General features: G+C 68.4%; 1 protein-coding gene across 1 annotated transcript in view; it reads right to left on the bottom strand.

Moving 5' to 3' along the window:
* LOC113210281 (ribosomal protein S6 kinase alpha-5) overlaps positions 1-5080 on the bottom strand; it is a gene marked incomplete in the record, with an annotated part of 69369 nt that overhangs the window by 33867 nt on the left and 30422 nt on the right.

Below are 5080 nucleotides of genomic sequence, written 5' to 3'. Positions count from 1 at the left end.
GGGGGGCTGAGGGAGCGGAGGACGTTGGACGACGCGAGGCGGGACACGCACGAATAGACGCGCGGCGGTACACTGCGCGACGCCGTGGCGACACTCGCCTGCTATTTCCACGTCCGTCAAGCCCCTCCGGCGGACGCTTATTGGCTCGCACGGCAGAAAGCCACCCCGTGGCAGTCCTACCCGCCCCCGGGGCCGCCCCGGGCCTGGCCGGGGCGGGCCCCAACCCGATGGGGCCCAGCGGGGCCCGGTTGCCATGGGTTGGGTCGGGTTGGGCGAGCCGCCAGAGCCGGGACGGGCCGAGCCGAGTCGGCACGCTCCCTGGGCCGGGCCCGGCTGGCCCGACAGCAACAGCTGACCCAATGACCTACTAAGCATGGCGCAGCGCGGCCCCGCGCCCCGCCCCGCAGCGCCGCCGGGCCCCCGTGCAGCCCCACGCAGCCCGCGGCAGCCGAACATGGGGCTCAAGTGCGCACATGGGGCCCAAGTGCACGCAGGACGGTGCGCTCGCCGTGTCTGGCCTGGCGGCCGCTGTCAGAAGGGCTGTCGGGCTGGCTCACCGCTCTGCCCAATAACCAACCCCCTCACCGCCGCCGGCCGCTGCCCCCACCCCTGGGCGCACGTGCGCTGGCCGCCGGTCAGGGTTGTGCTCGGTAATAGTGTCTCGTTGTGTACAGGCCGGCCGGGCCCAGGGTGGGGCGTGGGGCGCGGGGCGCGGGGCGCGGCTGAGCGGGGGCGCCACCGTGCTTTACAGTTGCATGACGTCCTTGGACCCGCTGCCCTCGGCCCAGAACAACCCTTCGCCACCCTTTTACCCCTTCCTCCCCCACCCCACAAACGTCGTGCCACACCGCCCCCTCCCTCCCCCTTCCTGAGCCCTGGCTTCAGGTAGCACGATGACAATTTCTTTAATTACACCACAAGTAAACCGGGCCACAACAAGTTTCAATTAGGCCCTCCGCGTGCCGCCTGCCGCCTGCCGTGCTGGAGGACAACAGCAGGCAGGCGCTGCGCGCTATTCCAGGACGTGTCCCGAGCGCGCCGCCCTGCAGCACCAAGGCGCCGGCGCTCGCCGCCCTGCCGCCGGGCGACAGGTACGACGATACGCACGATCCACTTTACATAATTCGGCGCTAAGGTTCAATACAACAAGTGAGCAGGATGATGGCGCCGCCCCCCCCCCCTCCTTCCCCCTTCCATCGGCTAGGAATGTAGGCCAGCTCCAGCCCGCCCTTCCCCTCCCCCTCTCGGCGAGAGGCTCGCGGCCCCCTCCCTCCTCCTACCTCACAGAGACTCACAGTCCGTCGGTCCTCGTGCGTCCGCACTTATCAAATTGCCTTTTCGCTTTCCTCCTGGGGCCGGGCCGCGCGTGGGCCCAGAGTTACCCTCCTCCATGATGTAAGGGCGTCGTGCCTTGCCGCGGCCCGCGCCCTGGCGAGTTCGCGACCGCGCGGCAGCGACCCACAGCAGACACGCCGCTGACGGGGTCTTCCCCGCGGAGCGTCGTCGCGGTGCCCGTTGTCAACACACCCAGCAGGCGACGTCGAGTGGCGGCGCCGCGACGGCGGGGCGCGGGGCGGGAGAGAGGGGCGGGCGTGGGAGGGGGAGATTTCGCAACGCGCCGGCCACCGCCACTGCAGCGAGTTCCCGTTAGACTCGCGGCCCGGCCCCCGGCCCGGCGGGGTCCAGCGCCACTCCATCCCTTTGTATCCGAGGCGCGGCTGCGGAGCGCGGCAGAGTGCGGCAAGGCGTTGAAATTCCTTTCGCGTTTCGCGACTGCCGTCGCGCCGCCCCGCCACAGGATTCTGCTCGCCCAGCCTCACCTTCGCCCGCCGACCGACTCGACCCGGCCAAGGTAGCGCCTAACACGGCTCGGCCCCGCGCCACGCCGCGCCCGGGCCAAAGCCGCTCTCACTCTCTTACCGAGCCCGCCTGCTGTAACTAACTCGGGCCCCCATCATGGATGACGTACAAACCGAGCAACCAAATAAGACAGAGAGAGAGAGAGAAGAGGTACCAAAAAGATTGCAACCGACAAGACATAGTTAAAAGAAATACTTCGGAGACCGGAAACGGGGGAGGGGAGCGGCAGGAGGAAAGGGGAGGGCGACCAACGTAACTTGTGTAACCCGAGCCAAAGTTCAAGCTGCCCCGCCGCGCCCCGCTACAGCAGAGCCTACAGCAGAGCCGCGGGGCGCGGCAGGGCGGGGGCCGGGCTGGCCTGACATTTTCGAACCAAGTGCTATATCGGGCCGGGCGGGCCGGGTCTCCTATCCCAGCCAGTCACCGCGGCTATATTCCTCTCCCAGTTCCTTCTCTCTCTTTTCGCTGGTTTCTCGTCGCAGGTCAGCGGGGTGGAGAGGTAAGTGTGCACTGTAGGGGAGGCAGCCCACGAGGCCCGCGAGCTTCAAGGTGTACTCGACTCCGTCCTGGAGTAGTAGCCCCCGGGGTCGGCGTCAGCACCATGGTGCTCGACGCCCGCACGATCAAAAATCGAAGCCTAAAGGGCGGGCCTACTTTCGCTGGTGGAGTCATATCCGGGACGAGGAGTTGGCGTGAAGGGCCGCGGGGTGAGGTGCGAGGTGCGCGGGGTGCGCGTCAGGCGCGGCGGGGCGGGGTGCAGCGGCCGATGATGGCGTCGGCACCCCGTGTTCCGCGTTCCGCGCAGAGCCCCTCCCCGAGGCCCCTCCTTACCTGCGCCCTCGATAGCGGCCAGGCCCAGCCACCGGGACGGCGAGTAGCACGACCTCGACCGAAGGCCCCTCCACGCCACGCCCCGCCGCACCACGCCGCGCCGCGCCCCGACCTCGGCAAAGGTTTCCCCCCTCGCCCTCGCCTTCGACTCGCCCTCGTTGGCTCGGCACAAGGACACTCCAGCCCGCCCGCGCATGCCGGCGCCGATTGATGCTACAATTTCCCATCGCGCGCAGAGCAGAGCAGCCGCTCCCCGCGGGCAGCGCAGGGCGCGCCGGCCGCGCCTCGGCGGGGAGAGGAGAGGCGGGTCGAGCGTGTGGCGTGAGAACCGGGCGCCAGCGGCGGGGCGGGAGAGGCGCCGTCATCGCAGTGACACGCCCGACAACACCCACACGTCAGCCTCCACATTTCCTTTCCTTGGCCGCCGCTGCCTCGCCAAAACGACTCCACCACACCGACGCCCAGCTCAGCCACGCCCCCATTCTGGAATGCACCTCCTGGATCTCCCCCCCCCTTCCTCTTTCCCCGGGACCACGCCCCCTCTCCCCTTTCCCCCTTCCCGACCGGGCACGCCCGCTTTGCCGCTCGGCCCCGAAAAGTGGGTCAGAGTGCGACAGAGAGATGGCAAGGTCGTGGCCAGGGTAGGAGGGGCGTTCGGCGGAAGAGGCAGGAGTGAAGAGGAGGGGGAGGGGGCTCAGAGTGCGGTCACCGGCCCCCGTCATGTCACGTTGATCGCAGGGCCTAAAAATCGAGAGCGGCGCCCGAGGCCTCGTCGGAAACCAAAAAATATCAAGGAAAAAGGAGGACAACAGGGCGGTCCGTCCTGCGAGGCACAACTGAGAGCAATGGAGAACGACTGGGAAAAACCCAGCGAGGTGTCTCTCTCACACTCGTCCAAACGCCACACGAGGTGCAGCCAATCTCTCCTTCTCCCTCTCACACAGACACACACGACACAACCCGATAAGATCAAGTACTCACGATATCGTGGCCGGTGGAGCCGCCGCGCACCACCTCCGGCGCCATGTACTCGATGGTGCCGCAGAACGAGTAGGCGCGCTGGTCCTTCTCGTGCGGCAGGAACTCCTTGCTCAGACCGAAGTCCGTGAGCACCACGTGGCCGTCCGAGTCCAGCAGAATGTTCTCCAGCTTGATGTCCCGGTAGATGATGCCCAGCTGCAACAAAGAGAGGAGCATGTCAGTCAAGCGGTAGGTGAGGTGGCAGGCGGGGGCTTGCGAGCTGTTGGCGCTCCCACAGCCTTGCCACTCGCGCCAAGACAAACTCTCCGGCACTTCGCACGCGTGCACCACAACATAGCCCTAGACGACCCCCCCCCCCCTTCCAAATCACACAAACTGCGCTTCACTGACATCCTGGGACCCGCCGACAGATTTGTCCTTCGCCGGCCGCGCGTGGCCCCACGTGTTGTGCCGGCCACCCAAGGACCTGGCCTGGCGGCGACCTGGCGAGGGGGGGGGGGGGGGATCAACAGGACGACATCGCCGCCGTTGTAAATGTATTCCAGCGGACGACACAAAAAAAGCGTCGCCCGGCCCCCGGCTCCCCGCACTCCCGCCGGGTCACCCTGGACTTGTCACGGGCGGCGCGGGGTCGACCAAGGGTCAGGATGCGGCGGCGGCGTGGCGGCGCGTAGCGCTCACCTTCTCGTGCGGGCGCGCCGCCGGGTCCAAAGGACGACGCGGCCCCCCACCACCACTCGTCCTCCTCACCCACGTAACGCCCGTAACGCGTGTACGGTGCAGCGTTACGTGCGCGCGCGGGGACCGGGCAATACCCATCGAGGCCACGGAGGCCGCGCGCACGAGCCGGCCCGCGCCGGGTCACATGACGCCCAAGGAGACAGAGTCGTGGCCCCGTGCCACGCAGCAGCGCCGCGCCCTTGCCGAGTTGGTTCACCCGTCCCGGACGTCACTCGCCGCGGCCGAACCAGATCAATTAATATCGCCACCGAACGGGGCCGACACCCTGGTGGAGGCCGGCCCGACCCCGTCCGCGACCCCGCCGGCCACAGCCGGGCCGCCCGTGACGCGTGCCGACAGCCCGTAAGGCACCTCTCGCTGGAGATGGAAAGCGACAGAGTCGCGCAGTTGGCCAGATGGCGGGCGAGTCCCCGAGGTCCGCATCTGCAGCTGGTCGCGGGCTGACCACCTGATCTTCCCCCCTCCGCTCTGCTCTGCTCCCCAACCCCGCGACACACAACGCATGGCGGCGGGCCTGGTCGGTACTCGGCGGCCGCGGCCCGTGGTAGCAACGACCCCGCGGCCTAAAGCCGCCTCGCCGGCGTACGCCGGCCTTCCGCTAGCGTCAGCACAACCACAGCGCGAGCCAGCGGAGCGCCCTGGAGGTAGGCCGGCCCGTCGAGCGGGC

The sequence above is a fragment of the Frankliniella occidentalis genome, unplaced genomic scaffold (assembly GCF_000697945.3).
Source record: "Frankliniella occidentalis isolate FOCC.00 unplaced genomic scaffold, Focc_3.1 Scaffold105, whole genome shotgun sequence".
Lineage (NCBI taxonomy): Eukaryota > Metazoa > Arthropoda > Insecta > Thysanoptera > Thripidae > Frankliniella > Frankliniella occidentalis.
Note: the sequence above shows the minus strand (reverse complement) of the source record. Positions and strands in the feature narration are given on the sequence as shown.